Below are 22,309 nucleotides of genomic sequence, written 5' to 3'. Positions count from 1 at the left end.
TCTCACCACGTGATTCTCCCTCAAAAAAAAAAAAAAAAAAAAAAAAATTCCAAGATGGCGGATCCCGTCACGGGCTGAGTCCGTTGGTGGCGCGCGCGCCGCGGTTTCCGCGCCGGGGCCATCGCCGCGCATCTTTCCCCCCCCACACCCCACACTTCTCCCCCCCCCCCACCCCCGCCCCCCCCCCCCCCCCCGCCCCCAGCCTCGCCCGCCGCCGCCGCCGTCGCCGCCCAGGTCAGTACGCGGCGCACCGCCGCCTCCCCCCCCGCCGCTCCGCTCCGCCCCGCCCGGCCCGGCCTGGCCCGCCGGCCCCTTTAAGGCCGCGCGCGCTTTTCTGCCCGCCGGCTTTTAATCGCGGCGGGTGCCTCTCACCGCCCGCCGCGCTCTTAAAGGGATCGGCGGCGCGCGGCTCTTCCCTCCCCCCCCCCCATTTCCCCCCTCCCTCCCTCCCTCCCCCATTCCTCCCCCCCCCCCCCCTTTCCGCGCTCCGACCGTGAAGCGCGGAGGGTTTCGGGCGCGGGGTGGGGGAAGGAGGGAAGTGATGGGCATCTCTCTGCGCCAATCGGATTCGCCCGTGCGGCGGTGGCGGGTGGATTTGAGCCACTCGGCCGCTCCTGCCGCGCGCGGGTTGGGCGTAGCGCGGCGCGGTGGGCGGGGCGAGGAAGAGGAGGGAGGACGGCGGGGGTGGGGAGTGTGGGCGTGACGTGACGGGCAGCGCTCCCGCCCATTCAGCGAGCCGGGTCTTCCCTTTTTTTTTTTTTGTGAATGAGGAGGGGGTGGGGCCGGCGCGGCCTCAAGCCCCGCCTCCTCCCCGGTGGCCACACCCCTTCCCTCCCCTCACGGCCGGCCGCGCCTCCTTCCCCCCCCCCCCCGCCCCGGCGAGCAGCGCCGCCGCCGCCGCCGCCGCCGCCGCCTCGGTGCTGCGCGGGGCTCGGCGGGGAGCGATGCGGGCAGCGGTGAGTGCCGGGGGCAGGGCCGAGCTGAGGGCCCCGGTTAAGGCGGAGGGGGGGGGGGGGGGGGGCGGCGGGTTGTGGGCACTATAGCCGGGGCGGGCGCGGCGGCCCAGCGGCGGGGGCGACGCCCGCGGCGGGGCCCTGCGGCGCCGAAACGGGCCGCGGCCCCCCCCCCCCCCCCCCGGGAGCGGGGGTCGGTTCTTCACTCTCCGGGAATAACGCGGGACTTGGGGAAAGTTTCTGTCCGCGGCCGGCTCCGCCCGGTTTCCCCGCCGGAACGCGCCGGGCCCGGGGCTGCCTGACGGGGCAGCGGCTCCGGGGCTGGGCCGGCGAGGTTGCCCCGAAAACCAATCTCTTCCAAAAAAAAAAAAAAAAAAAATCATTTAAAATAGCTTTATTTTGTCACTTGGAGGGGTATTCTCCTCAGCATCGCCGCGCTTTTCGGAAGTCCTGAGGTAACGTTGGGTTGCGAGGCAGAATGACAGCTCCGAACCGAGGCAGGGCTCGGTCCTCAGCCACAGGCTACGGCTGCACCCCCCCCCCCCCCCCCCCCCCCAAAAACGTGCATTTTGGGGGGGAGCTGGTGGTGAACAAAGTGCGCAGCGTATGCTGCTCCGGAATGGAAAGTGTCGGTCTGTGCAACGACAAATTAACAACAACAACAAAAAGCTTAGAATGCGATCGGAGGAGCGCGGAGGGAGGTGTTGCTGAGCGGTTGCGTGTGGGTTTTGCTGCAGGAATTTATCAGGAAAGATGCTGTGCAATCCCTCGGCACCTTAAATGTTATCTTTAGAATGTTGGTGGCGTGGCAAAGGCAGCATGACATCTTAAGCAAGCAAATGTATTTACATAACAATTATTTGACAGTATAGCTCGGCGTACCAGTTAAAGGGAAGTAAACCTGCCCTTTATTCAAAACACTTGCGTAATTGTTTTGTGCAGGCATTTCACGATAGTGGAAGGGTTGGTTTTTTTTTTTTTTTTTTTTTGGTGGTTGTTTGCTTGTCAACAGCCTGCTTTGGAGGATTTGCATAAATTAGGCTTGTCACCGCAAACGCTTGTTTTCTGGCCATAAGAGCGGATTTCGTGTTACAGGCTTGCCTGATATTCCAGACTGGATTACAAGTCTAAAAATGTGCCTGAGAAGTGGGATCTGTGTTGGAAAGGTGTGGGTGGATTCAGGATGTGAAAATCACTTGTAAATCTGGGATGGGGCGTGCAGCTCAGGGTGGTGGAGCGGGGTATAGGCGCTCTCCAGTGTTCTCCATTTCTTCTCAACAGGGATATTCAGGCAGCTTTATTTCGTGCTTGTTTCTAACAGCTGTATTCTGTTGTCTTCATAATGCTAATTTAAGACTGAAGAGATGGAGCAAGTATTATTTTGGCTCTCCGTGCTACAGTGAATTTCATTGTTGAGTGAATAATCTCCTTGCCAATGCATTTTGATTTACTGGTATTATGTACTGTCAATAAATGGGACTTGTGCTGTATTCGCTGTGGTCAAAGTGCTTTTGGTTGTTGCCAAAAGCTACCTGGAGTTAATTATCTGAATTGGACTTTTTTTAACGGCAACATTTTTAAAACCTAAGGAGCTCTGAAGTTTATATAATAATCTGGTTCTTGGCAAGGTTTCTTTCTTTTTTTTTTTTATGCGGTCTGTCACGGCACTGAGTTTTAATCATTTCTGATGTTTCCACCACTGCTGTATGGAGTTTTCAGCCTAAAAGCTGCCGTTGTCACTCCGCAGTCTTTCTGAAAGAGTTAAGAGGGCATTGAATTAAGAAAGCTCAGCTGCTTGTATACAAATATACATCAATTACAAGGCAACAAAGTTATTGCAGAATCCTACTGTAACCATGGCAACATGTTCACTCAATTACATTTGGAAATGTAAAATGCCACCCAGTTAGGAAGAGTAAGTTTTAGCAACTGCAGATTTTCTGCATAAAGTGAAATGTGTAAGACACGGCTTTCCAGGATTATATGCTTTTCTTCATATTTTGATAGCGTGTTTTAGCATGTGCATTTGACGACTTTCTGTTGCTGATATTAAGCTGTGCCTTTGGTTGTCTGAACTTAGGGGTGAAAAAAAAAAATCCCCAAATCTTTTAAGTCTTTAAATTTTAACTTTGCCATCCTGTAATTTCTTTGGTTTTGCTTCAGGACTTGGCTTTAGAAAGCGGATGGATTAGAAAATGCATGAAATGCATTTTGAAAATTACCTCAGAATACCAGAGGAATTTGTCATTTACTTAATGGAATGGAGGCATGAAAGAAAACCATACGTATATTTTATACCCTTGGGAGGAAATGGTTGTTGAGCAGTCTGTGTTTGTGTAGTGCGATCTCCATCAGACTGTCCTGAAGTAGAAGACGACTGGCAGGTGTGAGGGACTGAACTTGTGGTCAGCACCGAGAAGTTCTCAGGAAGCCCAGGGAGCATCCATCAGCATCCAGGTTGGGACACAGCAGGTTGAGTACACCAGGCTCCTGATGTGCGTTGCAGATGAGCTCTGTAGTGGAAGTTAGGTTCATTCATTGCTTGCCTTTTGATGGTGACTTACTATCAAAAAGAGTAAACCAGAAGAAGTAGTTTCTTGCATATGTTAATCGTCGAGTTGGTCAAGATGCAACTTTCTGCTTTGTTGTGCTGCATCATCCCATTAATGCAAAAAAAGGGGAAAACAACAATGCACTTAAGACAAGGTGTTTTTTTAGCGAGGAGTGATGTGTTTACAGACATCTGAAGATTGATGAACTTCTTCAGAAGTTACCTAGTAACAGGGGCTGGTAAGAGAGATTTGGGTTGATGCAGATGGCAGTGGGTTGTCTTGAAGAAATGCATTTTTCCCGGCTCTTCAGGGGCTTGAACTCCAGGCTGCCTCACGAACCCCTGGAGTATCTGAATTGGAAAAGATCTGCGGGTCCCACGGACCTGTGTTAGAGCATGGATGGTTCTGGAAGGAAGCTCTGCCCAACCTGTCAGGTCTTTCTGAGACAAGGTAACTTGTCTGCCTTGTGGTTTGCACACTCCTCAAAAGCAACAGCTTGAGCAAATGTGACTTTCTGCTCCCGTGGCGAGTGCTCGGTTTTCTCTTCGCCTGCTACCGTGGGCAGAGTTGGCAGCGCAGGAGCTGCCTGTTTGTGAACTGCTGAAAAGGTAGAGTAGATGTCACTCTGCAACCTTAAATCACATGTTGAACTGCACGGGTGAGGGGTAGGACTTGTTAAAAATAAAGGTTAAAATTGAGCAGGAGTCCATGGTTTTAGATTAGATTGCCCTCTTAATCTCTCATTGAAATGGCTTTGTGCTTTCTGGGATGTAGACTTTTTAAAGTCATCTTTAGGTGTATCTGTGATTCAGAAACTTGGTGTGGTGCCTGAAACTTACCCTGTAGGATCATTTGTAGGTTTCAAATCTGAGGAAGTTGCTGACTTTCTATACATGAACGTGCCCAAACACATTTAAAACAAAGTATTGAGACAAAAGCTTGCCACCAAGTACATAATATGTGATAGGATCAAATATTCTAGGCCAAATTTCTTTCATCTTCCAGAGCTGAGAATAGGCAAGAGCATGTAACATGGTTTGCTCACAAATGTGCTTAACAAATAACTTGTGCTAAAAGGAGTTAGTATGTTGTCTCTTAAAACTTGCTGCGCAGCTTAAGGAGGGCAAACTGACAATTGCATGTGGGGCATTTATGTTCCTGATGAGCTGAATATTGTGCATGCTCCACTGAAAGACTACTGTCTTCATTTCTGGCACTTTTGGCTTGCTTGAAACGTTTCTCTAGTGCTTGTATGCCATGCTGAACCTTTTGTAAAGTCACAGTAACTGGTCGTCATGTTTTCTCAGGGATGGCATGCATCTGTCTGGGTTAAGTGGCGTAAGTGTGCGCGAACGTGGTGCTCACTTCAGGGCTTGAAAACCTGAATGCTCACTGCCCAGCTGAGCCAACTTAATCTTGGGGTTAAAACATTTCATTGGTGTCCTTTTCCAGTTACAGGAGTGATTGTGTTACATTCCTTGGCATTGTATGTATTTGTATTTACTGGAAGGAAATACTCTTTGGCATTGTGTGTGTTTGTGTGTATATATATATATGTATAATATAAAACCCCCAACCCTTGGGACCATATTTTTGCTTGTCTTGCATCTATGGTTGAGTACACACAGTAATATTACCAGAATAGTTTATTTCCTGAGTATTATCTGTTGCTAGCCTGTTCCAAATGGGAAAGCTTGTCACAAACCATGAAGAAATAGTAATTGAACATGTTACTTGGACACTGGTAATGACATTTATTAAATATTTGCTGAGTGTTCTTGACTCTTGCTGGCTGCTTTGGTGATATCATCTACTTCATTGCTCCGCCAGTTTACCTTTAACTTGTTTCCAGTTATCCCAGTGCTTTTCTGTAATGTTTTTCATTCCTGCTACCTAGTCTACAAGGCCAGCCATAGGGTTTAAATTTTATCAGACTCCTGCTGAAATCCTTTGCGTTTGTGCTTTTGTAAAAATTGTGTTTTGCTGGACAGAGAAGCTCAAGGATGTGTCTTGTCACTGCATTCAAAATTGCTTTTCAGTTTTGAGTCCACTTCCCTAATGGATTGCTTCTGTTTTCCATTTACCTTCGCTTCCAGGTTTCCCAGCTCCAAGCATACCGATGCTCCAAAGCAAGGCAAGGAACCTGGTTCTCTTCAGCTTGCTTGCTGGTCTCAGAAGTCTGAGTAGGGGAGGGAAAAGAACCCATGAAAATATGTGGTTTTGCCTCAAATTGTTTAGGCTGAGAAACAGTAATAACGCTAAAGCTGTATGCTTTAGTGATTACTAGGTAACAATATTGCCACTTTATTAAAAGGGGTAGTCTAAAAAATTGAACTAAAAGCTGTGCATGGTGGGGGAGGAGATGCTGCTTAGCATTTTGATTCGACTTAGATTGTCACATATATATTGTCTCTGTGTTTGAGTCCTTGGACGAGGGAAGTCCTTAGACCGCTCTAGTAATTATCACCACTTGCATTTTGGTTGTGTTATGCAGAAAACTGAAGTGGGCCAGGTTTACATTATCCTGCAGTGGACCATGTTGATAAGGCAATATATGACAGATGATACATGAAATGGTGCTTGTCATTGCCAGGGATGCTTGAATAGCAGGCAGATTTTGGGCAGTGCTTCTTCACCGGGAAGGCTTGGGCAGTTTAAACTGAGAGGAGGAGAAACAAATATGAACTGTATGTCTGGCTATCTTAAAGGAGTTTCCTCACAAAATTTAAAAGTTAAAATTTAAAATGGGAACTGGGTAAAGTAAGGCGGGTAGAGAGCCAGGAAGGCACACAGAGGTTGCATAATGATGTTGAAAAAGGGAACAATTAGGAAAAGACTGTAAAATCTCTTGGAAAGCTTCTGTGGTTTTCCCTTTGCAAGGAATTACAGCTTGGCCTTCCTCTATAAAAACTCGGGGCTTTTATTCATGGCATTCATTACTAGGCACATCTTGATCAACTTCATTTTTTTTTTTTTTCCTTCATGTTTTCCTATTGGATATTACCTCAGAAAAGTTTGATTAAAATCTGCTTCAGACTGCCATCTGCTAGTGCAGAGGAATGTGTGTTGACTTGTGGTCATGGGCACACTTAGCCGTCTGCCCTCATCCAGTGATTGCACCTTTGTTCCTCATACAAGAAGTATTTAAAACCCAAAAAGTTGCAATTTGAAAATTGGGTCTTAGGCTAATAAGAAGCCTCTTTCCAGTTTGGTCAAGATTAGGTTTTGTAACTTTTTTTTTTGTTGTTGTTTTTGTTTTTTACGCAAACGGTCCTCTGAGACAGCCATTTCATTTGGTTGAGGAGCAGAAAGGAGCCAGAGAGGTGTTGGGAAGAGCTGGAGGTGATGTGTGCAGCTAATGTGGCTTATCCAAAGTCTGTGGAAGGAAGAGCTAATTTCTTTGGGGCATCATTACAGTAATTTGGACAAATCCTTAGGATATGACTAAGTGCTGCTCTGGTAGTGTGTTGCCCACAAGGTGATGATGTCTAGGAAAACACTCAGCAAGTTTTTCAGCTCTCCATGTTGCAGATGTGACTTGCTGAAATGGCAAATTGAAGACCCTGCCTTGGGTGCAATCTGGCTGTCATGCCTGGGTTAGTTGCTGTGTTCACTCTCTTGTTTTCTTTCAAGTTTGATCTCTGGTACACCTTTCCTGGATGTGTGTATCTGTACATTTTATAGCAAGCAAGTAAGCTGTTGGTTGAAGAATTGTATTCTAAGGGTTTTGCTTTTTGCAGTCATAGGATAAAATAATGTATAGGAGATGAACATCTTGGATTGGGTGCTAGCAGCGTAGCAATGTAGTGTTTGAAATGATTGTTTTAAGTGTGTCGCTTTCATTCTGGTGAACACTGACATCCAGTTGAACTTAACTCCATTCATATTTTATAAGTAGTGAAGAATTTTGATATTTCACACATGAGAAATAATTCACTTTATTAATTTTTCTGAAGAACTGGTGCTTTCATGAGGTGTCTGTCAGGAAGATTTAATTACTGTTAAATTCTGTGAACATTTAGTATACTGTGACTTGTTCTGTGTAAAATCAGACTTAATTTGCACAAGATAGCATTAGTTTGCCAATATAATTTGCGTTAACTTAAATTTGAGAAATATCAGTTATAAATAACTGGTCTGTCACCCAGTACCGGTGTGCAAGATTTTGCAGGGTGTTGTACCTGCCTGGACTGATGCTGCTTTGTCCTCTCCGCGATAGTGCGAGGGCACTGGTAGGAAGGTGCAGCAGCACAGCTGCGTCCGCCCTCACGTCTTTGAGTGTTTCATGTTGAATAAGCAGTTATTCAAATTTGCTTTTCAGGATTAAAGGTAGATGAGCACATTACGTTCATCTTCTCTCACGTTCCCCCTTCCCTTAGTGTTTTTGAAGTTGTCTTCCCATTTGAGTTTTCGTTTTACTTCAATAAAACCATGTAATTTTCACAACATTATCTGTAGTCAGTTAACATACTTCTACTGTGTTGCATTTTCCTTATACGCTAAGATAGTTTACGTTGCATTTGCTCAGTGGAAAAAAGTTCAAGTTAGTTCTGGTGTTGTGTTGACAAAACTTTCCATTTTATGGGCATCACTCAAAGAAAAGGATCCAAAATGTAAGCCTGAAACAATGAATTAATTTTGTTGAGAACAGAATCCAACAGGTATTCAGAAAGGGAGTGTTGTTCAAAGTATTAGGAAAGTTACATTTTTCTCCATGGGAGCTACAGTTATCTAGTTTTTGTTAGTGTATGTTCTGGATGTTGTTAAAATCCCAAATACAGGTAGTTTTTGAAGTGAGCAAAAAAAAAAAAAAATGGCCTGCCTTCTTGAAGAGCTGGATGGTAGCAAAGTGTAATTCTTCTTTGCTACAGTATACCTTGAAGAAGATGGCCTTGTGAATTGAAATCTTGTTCATGAGCACATCCTGTGAATTGTTGAAAATAGAGAAGACTTTTCTATGCAGTTTTATGAGCAATCTATGCTTATTTTGGTGGGTTTACACAGACTACATGGTCTTGTTCACCTCTGTGGTCGTATGTGGGTATCCCTTGCTGATGTTTCTTGCACTAAGTGCACTTTGTAAACAGAAATAGGTGGTGGTGGTACCTGATGAATCTGATTCTTGTTTGGTTTGTGGCACTGCAAGCCTAAAGATCGCTGGCGTTCTGTTCAGTGGGGGTGATCAAATCCCTCTCGGTGCTGAAAGCTTACACACATACATGAAAAAACAAAGCAGGATCCATTCTTTTGATGGAGAAGTGAATGGTATGAATCCCTTTTGGGCTGATCTTTGTGAACTGGTTGGTAAGCTGGGGGCGGTGGTGTGGGGCAGTTGGGAGAGCGCTGCGGTGAGCGCCCAGGGTTTAACAGTGGTCCTGGACGGCAGACATGTAGCTGGTACCAATTTTCTATGACCATCAGACTAAAGTGTCCTTACATCAATTATTGACAGTATTAGAAATCTCAGCTGAATTCAGTGTGGCACTGAAAGTGTGCTGCAGCTTCTGGTCTTTGCTATAAAAATGCTCATCTAAAAATAAACTGATGTACAGGGATGCTGAAAGCAGCGGAGCAAATGAAGAACTTGTGCACAGAACATAAGGCAGAGCGCTTGACTGATTGCGGAGATGGTATCACAGAGCGATGCTGACCATGGTGTGAGTGAGGTCAAGGCAGGAAAGTTTTGCACAAGGTAATAATTCCACTGTAAGAGGAGAAGGAAGTGAGAAAACTGAGACGCTGAGATAGACATCGACCTCTTCCGAAAGCCTACTGGTGGCTGGACTGCCACGCTTCAAAGGGTATGTGTCATAAAAGCCCATATAGCAATGGGGTGAGGAATATTATACTCCAGTTACGAGATCCTGTAGTGTAACAGCTAAGCCAGGCTGTCCTTGCGCTGGTCCTGTTATAAACTGAAGTTAGGACTGCATAGGCAGTTTAAAAAAAAAAATTGCATTCATATTTAATTAGGTATTTACCTCATTTAAAATGGCAGAAAACCCAAGCAACTTGAGACACAGCCGTCGAATGCTAGAAATGAGAGCATCTTCTTTGCATGGGGCTTATCACCCCTCCTTGTGAGAAGGATATCCAGTTATTGTATACTTTCCATTCCTAGATCTTCCCAAGTGCCATTATGAATGACATTCCCCACATTCTTTCCTTTGCTGGAAGGAGCTGATCAAGCTGGGAGGTTGGGAGGCACACTGGAAATTGAGACATAGACGAATGAACTAGAGCCTGAGCTTTCTCATCCCTCTTCCGAGGGTATTCCCAGTGTGCTAACCCCCTAATCTGAGGAGTTTGGTGTGGACATCTGATCCTTCTTGATGCCTTTTGCCCCCAGTAAGAAAATTCTCCAGTATCTACATTCACTAGATCAACTTTAAAGAGAAGCAAGTTAGGCTCTATTTAAATAAAAGAAAAAAAATAAAAGGCAGCATATTCTTGGCAATAATTTAGACTTTTACTGTAAACTGTCTACATTCCCTGGGGGATGAGGTCTCCTTTTGTGAAAATCTGTTCTGGATTCATATGTTTGACAATTTCTCTGTATGACTACCTTCAGTTTTTCATTTTGGTGGTGTAAATGAGCAGACTAATGTGTGTGCTTCTAAGTACTCAGATTATGGGGTTTTTTCTTTCTTTTTTTTTTTTTTTTTTTTTTTTTTAATCAAAATAACCTAAGTATACTGGGGACTGATCAGGCTTGCATTCCTAGTATTGCAACACAAGGTGTTCTCTGTTCTAGACTGTAAATATTTATCTCTTGTCAAAGCAGAGCAGTTACTATTGGGAACTGATCTGGCATGCGAAAAGGTTTTCCTTAAGGAATTTGTTTCCTTTTATTTACAGTGTTATCGTATATTTAAATTCCAGGGCCTCAGTGTATAGCTCTGAGGCTCATTCTTAACACTGGCAACAAAAATCTAAATTATCACAGCCTCTGAATACGGATAAGTGAATTCTGAGCATATGCTGTAGCCAACCAACAAGTGTGGGTGTGAAATTCAAGCAAACATAGGAAAAGGTACTAATGTTTTCCTGCAGCTACAGGAGGACTACAAAATGAGGAGGACTGCACACCGTGTCACTGGGTGCTTTCTGGGCAGCAGGGAATGAGCTTCTAGTGCAGAGCTTGGGGTGCCTGTGATGGAAAGAGCATGTATAGAGCACAGGGATTTTTCATGGTCTGGCATTTCACGGTCTCTTGGCTTCCCCTCTTCTTCGTGGGGCTCTCTCTTCTCTCCTAGAGCAGGCCCCCCCCAACCCTTTGTGTGTCTCCATTGAGCCTCCCTGCTGGCAAACACGCTTTGTCATAACCTTTCTTCAGGAGCTTCAGTGCTGTGAGTCTGGCTGAGTGATCTCTTGTTCAGTTGCTAGCCGTTATGTTTACCACAGGTATGGAGAGATCTTGAGATGGTTTCATCCAAGTGGTAACATCTGAATCCTCACTGCTGGCTGCAAGTCTTGCTTTTGGAGAGTTGTTGAGTTGCTTTAATTTCTCTGCAGTGGCTTATGTTTCTGGGTAGATTGTTTCTGTTGTATTGTGCCATATGTGGAAGGCTTATTCAGCCTCAAAAGGTCTGATATTTTTTTCTTTTTTATACATCTTCCTAGCTTTTGTACATACTTATTTTTTGATACTGGCAAGCACTGAAGTTCTCTGTGCTCGTTAGGTAGCTGACTTTCCCGTGTACTTCATCTCAGAAGAGAAGCCAAGGGCTGTCAAGCAGGTGTCCTAGTTGGAGTACTTTTTTTTCCTCCTTTAGGAAACAGGCTCACTGAATGAAACAAGTTACTGAAGCCGAGTTCAGTCCCTGCCATAGAATGGAAGAGCTGCTTTTGCTCTTGCTTATAAATGTGCAAAATACATGTCTCAGGCTATATCCAAAACTGGCCTTTGAGCTCATGTCTCTGATTCAGAGGTAATAGGCAGATCAAGTGAAAATAAAAAGAAATGCTTTCTTTGGCTCTGGTGTTTTCATATCTCTATGTGTATTTTACACCTATATATTTCATATATATATATCTAAACCCAAAGAATTCGTATATTTCATATTGTCACATATATATATTTTTGCTTGGTGTGTGTCTCAAAACTTGGAAGACAACAGCTGGATATCCAAGTATTGCCTTTTTGAAACAGCTCTCCTGTGTTTGTCATCTACTATCAAGTCACGTAAACTTCAGTTCTTGCTCTATAATATCTGTCTTCAGGGATGCATGGTCAATATAGCCTTTATTTTCTCCTCTCTCTGAAATCTTGTGTGAAATTTGCTGTTTGTGGCTTCAGGGCAACAAACTCTTTCCTGGTTTGTGGAAGGGTTTGTAACTGGTAATTGATGCAGCTTTGTCAGGGTGGTTTACAGCTTTATGTAGAGTCTTTTTTTATAGTACTTCCAAATTAAAGTGCTAAAAGGTAAGTGTCCAAAGTGATTCATAAATACTGTCATATTCAAAATGGAGGCTTTTTTTTTGAATAGAAACCTTTGTTCAGTATTTCCTTGAATGAGAAGTGAAGCTGTCTTGGTCAAAGGGAACTGTTCTATATAGTTCTGTGCTGGACTGGTCTCTCGCTTTAATGCAAAGTTTTTTAGCAGAATTTAAGTTGTTTTTGAATGTTACTGGCTTTTGCACTCTTGGTAGAAATGGCTGCCTATTTGCACCTTTACTGGCTTCTGTGCATCTAGATATGTCAGCAGCCTCTATTCCTTTTCACTTGATCTTATCTCCCCATTCCATTTCAGGAAAAAATTATTACAATCTCTTTCTTCCCAGCCTTGGAGTGTGCTTTGCATGCACAGTATTTTGAGGTAGCAGGGAGTCAGGTTTGCTTTGCAGTGGCTGTGTACTGTTGCTTGAATTTATAAAACTGGTACTGAAATGTAAATTTTCAGAGATGACTAAAATCCAGGGGAGTTATTTGTCTTTTGTAGCACACCACAGCTGGCTTTGCATTTTCACTGACTTCTTACAGAAAGCGACTGCAGTTTTAGCTAGTGGTGGTTGCTGGTGATGGCCATTGGGCTGTGTCTTTTTTTTTTTTTTTTTTTTTTTTGCTTCTGGCATAATGTAATTTATTAATCATTATGTTCATGGTAACACAGATGCATCCAGACTAATGTTTAAAATCAACAAAACTAAAGATTTTGAAAGTATCTTGTACTTTTTCCTGCTCATTTCTTTTAGAGTATTCCAAGAAGCAGGTGATAAAGCGAAAGGAGATTCTGTACAGCAGAGCTTTGGTGGCTAATGACAGCTCATCTTGAAAGCTGAGCAATTCCTCCTGGTGTGGTAGCTGTGAAACTGTTAGTGTTAAGGTTTCAGGAAGATATTTAGGAGCATGCAAAGGTGCAAAATCCCCAAACCCAGAAGAGTGAGTAAAAGATACTGAAGTTTGGCCCATGGTGTGTTTTAAAAATGGAGAGAGAAGGCTGAATAGGGGCAAAAGCAGGTTTAAATTACTTTGCTTGATTCCTGTCCTGAAAGAGGAATGTCTTACAGGGAAGAATATTGTGTCTGTGCTGTTTAGTGTGTAAAGCCATAAATGGCAGTGTAAATTTTAATCTAGATCATAGAAAGTTAGCAGAATGTGAGCCCTTGCATATTTAAGCTAGGGCTCTGAGTTGAAGTCTGTCTTTTCAACTGGTGACTGTTTTAAAACCCACCTTAAAAAAACACCTATGTCAGATCCTATATATGTCCTTGAAATATATCTCAGTTTTTGTGGCTTTACAATCCAGTTTTCGTACATCAAGGAACAATTCCAATTTGTCTTGCTGTGTTCGTGTTGTGAAAACAGACAAAATGAGCTATATAAAATGTGGTGTAAATCATAAAGTAGATGGAGCTCTTCCTTTGCTCTCAGTTAAATAACATCCTTGAGGTTAGAAGCAACACCTGGTAAGTAAACTCTCAAAAGTTTGATGTCCACTGTACCACTCTCTAAAGGTAACCTGTAAGTACTTCTTTAAAGGTTTTGTCCTTTTTTGCTTTGATGGTATTATAAAACAAATTACTATACTTGAGGGCATTTTATTTATGTCAGTTGTGGCTTCCTTGCTTTTCTTGCTTGTCAGCTGCAAGCTTGAAATACTTGACTGAAGATTCTAGTTTTTATTAAAGGATGATGTTGGTCGTTAAAAACATGTCCCTACTTAGAGGGGTACAAGACAGGAATTTACATTTTTCTGGTAATTGAGTTAATTTTCTATTCTGGCCATGTCTGTGGCTCGAGAGTGTGATTTGTAATTTAAAAATGGAGCAAGTGGACAACCTGGAACCCCTGTGAATGTAAAGGCATACGTTTCTTTTAGCTTCCCATGGGGATTGTTGCCCCTTGGGTTACCAGCAGACTTGTGCTTTGGCAGATAAGGGCTCGGCAGCTTTGGCAGATAAGCCAGGGATGGAGGAGTGTGGCCAGGACTGCCTGCCCAGTGTCCCGAGGGGTGAGCCCGTGCGCTTCATGCAGGACCTGTGAGCAGCAGGATGGTCCCTGGGGAGCTGGTGATGCTGCCCGCTCTGCATTCCCTGCCTGATAAACCTCAGCCTGAAAGCACCATGCTTTAGCAAAGGCGGTTCTGCATGGGGGCAAAAAAAAAAATCACTGCTAGCTAGCATGTCGCATGTCACATACCATCTAAAGAAAAAAAATTCTAGTTACCATTTAAAGTTCTTTACAGGGCAAAAATAACTGGAGACTTAGCTTTTAGTACTCCATCAGTGATCTGAATTTCAGTGTTTGACTGCCAGCTCTGTCATGCTTTTACAGGTGTATGTCAGAGAAGAAAAGATTTCCCCAACCAATAACAAAAGTTACATTGCATTTTAAATTTGGGTTTAGGACATGACCTGGTGAAGATCCTTTGAGTAAGAAGGAATGTAAATATAAAATGCACTAGAGTTGTACACTGATTTTTATCGGCTGTAGGAAGAGAGAGGCCCATTAAAAGAAGAAATAGAAGAGTGACACCACAAGTTCATTAGTGCTGGGGTCTGGATTACTGCGTTGCTGAAGAAAATGTCGTGTTTTGTATCACATTCAGTGGAAGGCAGTAGCAGTAAAACCTACAAAAATGTAAACTTTGGATCCCCCGGTGCTAGCTTTTGTGGGTGAGGGCATGCTGTTTTCTGATGAGCTGGGCAGTGGCCAGTCGGGGTGCTTACATGAGGTCTGCATGCTTTCCTGCAGCGTTATTTTGGCAAGCCTTTTCTCTGTGGGGCAGGCTCGTGGGATGTGGAGGTTAGTAGCGAAAAGGGGTGTGTGTGTATGAATGGTGGTAGCTGGCAGTCGGTTCCTGCCAGTGGCGTAATAAAGCTGGGTTAATAGGTGCTGTTGTAGGGGGGGTGTGTGTCATTCTAGATTTAGAAAATGGCATCAGATTGTTCTCAAACGAAATAGGGTTTTGAAGGTTGACAATAAGTGTTTAAGCCACTTAACTAGGGCATGAAAAAATGTAATAAAGAATCAAGCTGAGTGGCTCTTCCCAGAGAGCGTGGCTGGCCGAGGCCGGGTGAGTGGGCACGGGTGCCTGGAAGGGAGGTGAGCTCGTCTGCTGGGGACGGGGAGGTGGAGGTGGTGGAGCAGGGCTGAGATCTTCAGTGGGTGAGCCAGACCTGCCTCTGGAGCAGTGAGAGACTCCAGGGGGAAGTTTGCATCATGCTGTATGAATCTTAACTGATTTTAGTCTGTGCTGTTAGCATGATAACACTTGTTTGTGTTTTTTTTTTTTTCTTCTTTTTTTCCTGTGCCAGGGTATCCATGTTGCAGATTAAAATGCACAAACTGTTGTAATATCTCTCTTTCTGTGTCATCATTTTGCAGCGGGCAGCAGAGGGCTAAATGCCCACCTGAAAATGATGCAACTTGTTTGTGGAGACCTTGAGGCATGTTTCTTTCCAAGAGCATGACAAAGGTCAGAACTTGAAAAGCACGGTGGTAGTAGGTGGAAATGGCAGCGCGGTTAACAATGTGCAGTGAGCACGGAGTATTTGAGAACATGCATAATTAAGTTTCTGGTTAAACTTAATGCTGGTTAAAACTAGCATTGCAGTGTAGTCAGTTCCAAAAGACACTTGGGGAAATGTTTTACTAGACAAAAGAATTGCACGAGTTGTGACAGGGTTGCTTTAGTGTTCAGACTAAATTCTTTTCCCTTGGTAATCAGATAGCATTCAATTAAAAAACAACAAAAAAACCCAACCCAAAACTAGACTAACCTTAAACAATGTTTGTTCTTTTAAAAAAAAAGTCAATATTATTTTCCAAGTTAATGAAGTAATTAACAGTGATTGATGACAAATGTGCTCAGCTATTTTGTGCTGGTAGACCAGATGGGTTAGGCACAGCTAGTGACCAGTAATTTTGATTCTTTGTCAGAAGGAACAAGAAGTTCAGATGTGGTCTGTAACAGCTGAAGTACATGAATAAAAAAGCTGGATGTTTTTCCTTCTGCCTTTCCCTACCTATGTATGAGGATCTGAAAAACAACCCCAGGTAAAGAATTGTGGGTTGTTCATTATTAGTGGAGAAAGCTGAGCTAGAGTGAAAATGTGGCTGACAAGCTGAAGGTTTTCAGTTGTTTCCAAAAACTAATTATATAAAGGTGTCGGTATCCTTTTTTTATCTATATTGAACTGTTCTGAAAGAGAAAGGAAGATCGTGTGTGTATGCACAAGCAGGTGAAGAAAATATCACTCAGTTTAAAAGCTGCATTACTGAGCAAGTCTACAGAAAAAAGGTGACTGGATCTGTGAACTTTCTATCATGATGCAGTTTTATTCCCCCTTGGTGTCTACTGTACTAGCAGCATGGAAAAAGGATTTTATGAATATCTTCGGTACAGCACACTGAAGATGAATGTCAGCAAAGTAGAGAGATCTCGGTGCTGCTGAAATGCTTTAATGGGACTTCAGTGATACAACAGTAAGTTTTAAAATGTTGCAGTACATTACAAGTTGCTGAAACTTGAATTTGCACAAATTAGGGGGGACCTTAGTATGCTGTTGAAGTGTTGTGTTTAGATCAGGCGCACTGATAGGAAGCTTTGGCTGTTCTGGAGTTTGCATGGGATTGCTTCAGTCAGTGAGATGAGCTTGCTGTCTGCTGGTTGCAGAAACTCTTCAGGGCACTGAAAATGTTATTGGGATTTTGATTAAAGAGAAAATACCATTTTTTATCACTTCAATCAAGTATTTAAAAGGAGTTCTGTTTTTTGTGCTTCTGAATTGTTGTAGGTAGGGTGATCTACAAGGAACGAATGAAGAAATGAGAGGGATGTTGTCCATAAACTCTTGGTATTCATTTACCTTCTGTCAAGCACTACTTTCAGCTATCTGATTCAAACTCTTTCAAATGCAGAAATACTAGCAAGGAGAAAAAACATGGGGGGGTGGGGGGGGGGAGGAGAAGAGGGCTTCAGAAAAACCCCAAATGGTAGATTTTTATAGGTAACTGTGCCCAATTTGTACTGACTCCTCCAAGGCTTCAGTAGCAGCTGGAACAGGCTCCCGAGGCAGACTTTTATCCTTTCTCCCTCCCACGCGGATCCATCTGTGAGACTGCTTGTTCTTGCTGCTCTTGCTGAGAAACTGGATCGAGCTCAGAAGCATCCTGCTCTTTCAGACCCTCTGCCAGAGTCTTGCTAGTCAAGGAGGGCTCTGTAATCCTGCAAATCTACATATTCCCAGGTTTTACACACAGTCAGTTGCATTTCTGAATGTGCAGCTCCTCTACGAGCTGTTTTCCTGCTTGACTCTAAAAAAATTTTTCCAAGCTGTTGACCACTTTAAATTGGAGCTCCCGCAGAGTGAACATGAGGTGGTATTTCCAGATTTGCTCGGGTTCCTGAAGATGATCTTTTGTTCAGAGTCTTGGATTACGCATGGAGGATTTAGGCCCACTCATCATCCCCTTGGTTGTTTCCAAAGCCGTGGTTTTTTGCTTCTGTGTGTATTTGAGATACCTGCAATGCTGCTTCGACAGCAGTACTTGTCGAGATCTAAAAATAGAGGCAATATCAGCAGATCCCTTCATCAGCTACCCAGTGGTATTACTATTGGTGTGAAACCTGTGAAAGTAGAAATAACGTTGATACTCTTGTGTATTCCTGACAATGAAGGAAAAGGGCCACAAAAACTTTTGGGGTTTCATGGTGTTCAGCAGATGATCAAAGGTTTTTCTTTTTAGGACATGGAGACACCTTCAGCTTTCAAAGCAGCTGTAACTGTTGATCAAGGTGGTGATTTGCAAAAGTGTCTGTAGAAGGTACCACGAGGAATTTTGTGAAGAATATGCAAAAAGCATGTTTTTCCAAGTAGTCCTTGGTTTAAAGCTTAGTGAGGAAAACTTGGAGACTTCTGCTAGGGGCAAGCTCTAATAGTGGCTGGTATGTGTTAATTTAACATTGAAATGGGTAAAAAGGTCTTAATTTCTACTGAAATATCAATGCCCCCCGTGTTTTCAGTTTGGACCAGTGTCTCAGCATTTGGATTTACACGACTGAAGCGCAAGGGCTGCCACCAGAGAGCAGTTGGAGAAGCCGACTTGACTTTGAAACACAACTGAGAAGAGCCCGGGAAAGGCAGCCTTACTTAAGGAATGTGCATGCTGTTGACATTAGTAGTGGTGTTTCTTGACAATAAGAAGCAAGGGTGTATGAAACTGTAGAAAGGAGTTTTTCTTGATCATTTTTATTGAGAATTTGTTACACGTAATTAGATTAATTATTTCTATATAGGTTTGCTACCCTTGAATAGCTGTGGATTAGTTTTGTGTTAATAAAGTAGCTCAGAATTAGTTCATGGTGTCTTGCCATTTGTGGCTGTTGCTCATTCTGTTTCCTTCAACGTCTGATGGTGACTTCAGTGCGTGTATATAGCACTGCTTATATTGCAGAGGCTTGCTTAACGAGCCACTGCCTGAAATAATAGCAGGATTGCTCCAAAAGCGACTACCAGGGACCGTCGAGCAATGTATTATTGCCTTCCCTGAAGGAACTGCGTAAATACAGAGTAGGTATCGGTTATTCTTGAAGTCTTAATGCACATATACTGTAATTTAACACTTAGGACAAATGTGGTTAGAGATTGAATCTCTTTCTGAACGTTATACCATACAAAACCTGTCACAAAGTGAAAATGTTTAGTGTGAGCGTATAAGCAATAAATCTTCACAGCGTGTATTTGAAAGTGGAAGTTTAAGGGAGAGGCGGAACCACAATATTTGTTCTACTCTAGGCTGTCATCTGAGAATAGCACTTGTAATGGCTGGCATTGAAATGTCAGCATTTGCTAAACAAATGTACTGTGTTTTAATTCCTTGAAGTACTGGGTAATGCTGCTGTATTTCTTAGATGGCTAGGACATTTGAATCATTGGGTTGAGCTTTTGATCTTAAACGTAGGTACCTCTGGTTTTGCTACTGCAAGACAGGAGTAAGGAAACAACAGGTTTAGCAAAGATGGGATACTCTAGTGATAAGGGCTAGACTGGTCAGTCTGGATCTGTACTGAGACGTGTGTGCATACCTGGTATACTACTGGTGAGAAGCTATTTTTGTAGCAGCTATGTTAAGTTGGGTTTGCTGTTTAATTATTACACATTTCTAACTGTAATGAAGGCTTCAGGTACTCAGACTGATGTTGCTCTCTTTTCTTCTTCCATATGGATACCTGAGTGCTGTATACATGCTTCCACTTGCCAGCTCACTTGAGTATTTTCTTTAACTTAATGAATGCAGGTGTACTCACCACTTGTCTGGAAACTAATTAAGACTTTGGTATGTGATTTCAGTGCAATATAGAAAGTTATAAGGAGTAAACTTTATATTTTTCAAGATGGGACTGTCTTGTCAGTGTAGGATAAAGCAGACTTGAGTTGATTTGGTGACTGTAGGTTGATGCATAGGTGGGCTTTTGTCTTTAAAGGTACTTGATTGCTGTGTTCCTCAGTGGCATCCAAGGCGATGTACCTTGGGAGGCGTTTCACAACAGGACTTGCATGTGGTGGCACTTCTCTGAAACACTCTCTTGACTTGTCTCATAGGTTTCATGGCCTTGTGAAGAAGCACTTGGTGTTTGACCTCTTTTCTAAGATGTCTGTCAATTTGCTTGTGGAATTGAGGAAAACTTTTGTTTTCTCCAACACTCCGAGTTTCGTAGTGCATCTAAGAAGGAGTAGTGTAGTAGCTCTCTGCTTCAGCTTGTCACCCAAAGTATCTTTTCTGATAGTTTTCCTCCCTTCTGTGTCCACCCAACCTCTCTCCCAGAAAAAGAATGGGAAAAACTTCTTGCTCTGAAGGAAATAGATGGAAAACAGAGTGATTGTTGGCTTCTCTATATTAAGCTTATTGCAGTAATGCAGAATCATGATTAAGTCATCTCTCTCTGGGCTGAAGACTCATCTGCTTCACCTTTATGAGAAATTTGTACCACACTTCTGATCATTTTTTTTCCTTGCCCTTCTTCTGAAACTCTTACACTATGTATTTGGACATGGAGGGGAGTGTCCAGATTTTCACACAATATTAATGGTTTGGGAGGATTTGGGCTAATACAGCAGCAGATTTGGTGTTCTATTTTTATTTTCTATTACGCTCATGGTATTCTAGTTGCTGTTCTGTCTACAGCTGAGCATTAAGCTGATGGTATATTTTACAGTGCAGCCCGTAACTCCTGCATTATGTGTTTAGAGACAGAAACACTGTCTTCAGAGACTTAAAACTGTTTGAGAGGATGTCTGATGATGTTTGAGGCTTGCAAATATGTTTTCTGGGAGAGGTCTGTTTTAAGTATCATTGAAACTGTAGGAAATCCAGCACTTCGGGAAGTGGGCAATGCTTGTGAAACTTGGTCTCCCGGGACAGATTCAGTAAAACTGTATCCTGCTTGAGAAGCAGGAGTTGAAGTCATGTTGTGGAGGGGTTATGTGAGTCCTCAGGACTACTGCCACTGTTTTTGTCATCTTGCAAAGTGGTGGCTCTGGAGGCACAGTCCCTAGAGAGAAGAATCAGCCTGGGAGACAGTTTCACACTGCCTCTGCTCTAAATAAAGATGCAGTAAATCATTTTGAGGTCATAGTAAATTATTATTATTTTCAAACAGCTATATGCTTCTTCCTTGTCTCCTCCTCCTTTCATATATAGATACTATATTGACAGTATTTTACAAATAACCTCTGAAAAGCAAAGGGAGGTTTTTTTTTTTTTTTTTTGCTTTTCCTCTGGGTAAAGTTCAGGATCTGTTGTCAGAGGAGAGTTGTAATCCATAAGCTCCAACAGAGTCACCGCCTCTCGTTAGGTCTGTGACTGTGCAAAGCACATGCATGCTGCAGCGTCGGGTCGTTCACAGGCTGCATGTTACGAGTCGGAATCCAAGCAAGCATCAAGGTGATGCTGTTATCACCTTACGCGGAGCATGTGGGATTAAACTTAATGCTGTTTGCCTGTTAATGCAGCATGGAATCTAATAGCTTGGTAGATTTTGAGGGCGAGGCGGGGAGCAAATCAAATTGTTACCGGTGTTTCTTCTGCAGTCTCAGGCAGAAGGGTCGATGATAATGCTCTTTGGAAGATGGGTATTTCCATGGCTTTCAGAGACCAAACCCTGCAGTGTTGGAGTTCTGCTAAAGAAGTGCCAGGGTGTGGAAGGTGTTCTCCTTCCATCCCTTCTGCTGTTGTCTTCACAGTGCTGGCTTTCTTGTCCTGCTAAAAGGCAGTGTTTTGTGCAAAGCTTTTAACATTCCCAGGTTGGAAAGGCAGAGCAGCTTTCTCTGGACCTAGAAATAAACTTCAAAGCACGGCGATGTGTATGGTAGGTGTATGACTTACACCATGTTTTGATGCATTGAGTCAGCAGGCAGTTAAGTTTTGTTTAACTGAGGTTTTTCAAGTGATCTTGTCAGCTGGCTGTAGCGTTGCCATCTGGGGGTGTTAATGGTATGCATCTGAGAGGGCCTGCAGACTGAGCAAGGTCATCGATAGCTGGATATCCTGAACCAACCAGACTGACTTGGCTTAAAACAATCTTGAAACTTCACCCTTAGGCCAAGATTTTTATCTTGGCTGAAGTACAGTAGCAATTTAAGCTCTGAAAAATAGAGCTTTGTAAATAAAGCTCTATCATAACTTTAATTACTGGTTACTGCACATCTGTACTTGTGACTAGTAGAAGTACAGCTGGAATGGTCTGAGAAGAGGAAGGTGAACATTCATACTGTCAAAACACTCGTATAGTGGAACTGTAAGATTCTTTATCATTACCACACCCCCCCCCCCCCCCTTCAGTAGCTGCAAAATGTATGGAAACAGACTTGGAAAACTGTTGGATTACTTAGATTTCCTAGTTCACACGCAATTCTGTCTCTTAATGGTTGGCCAGGTGCCCAGTGGGGAAAAAGTGGTCTGGGAAAGTGGGTGGAAGGAATAGTTCAGAACTGAGTAGTGGAACTGTGTTGTGGGTGGTTTTGGGGGGCAAGCTGGTCATGCAGTTGGAAAGGAAGAAGGTGAGGGACCTTCTGTTTTACAGAGCTGTTAAAACAGTTTTGTATTTAGAGCCATATGCTTCTTCCCTATACACATTATTCCTGTGTATAGGTGGTTTGTTGCCACCTGTGATGACCCAGCCTGTTGATGAATTTGACGCTGTTTTCTTTGCAGCTTCTGGAAGAAGCAGTTGAAGTCTCATGGAAGTGTTTTAAGCAGATGCATTCCCTTCCTTGACATAAATGATGGAAGGTCTGCCTGCTGTACTGCTGGGGACCAAGTGTGTTGTGTGATGTATTCGCTGGTAGGAGATGAAT

At 43.3% G+C, this 22,309-nt stretch overlaps 1 protein-coding gene across 11 annotated transcripts in view; it reads left to right on the top strand.

The window, feature by feature from the left end:
• The first annotated feature begins 197 nt into the window (after positions 1 to 197).
• HDAC4 (histone deacetylase 4) overlaps positions 198 to 22,309 on the top strand; it is a 267,634-nt gene continuing 245,522 nt past the window's right edge. For 10 of the 11 annotated variants that reach the window (XM_042783716.1, XM_042783715.1, XM_042783709.1 and 7 more), the window contains exon 1: positions 864 to 956. The gene's annotated coding sequence lies outside the window, so the exon portion shown is untranslated. Of the gene's footprint in view, positions 235 to 863; positions 957 to 22,309 lie in introns of those variants that run through there. The other variant, XM_042783708.1, reaches the window with a different exon arrangement.

Source organism: Tyto alba, unplaced genomic scaffold (genome assembly GCF_018691265.1).
Source record: "Tyto alba isolate M040663 unplaced genomic scaffold, T.alba_DEE_v4.0 Super-Scaffold_7, whole genome shotgun sequence".
In the NCBI taxonomy this organism is placed as follows: Eukaryota; Metazoa; Chordata; class Aves; order Strigiformes; family Tytonidae; genus Tyto; species Tyto alba.
This window is presented reverse-complemented; position numbering and strand designations above follow the sequence as displayed.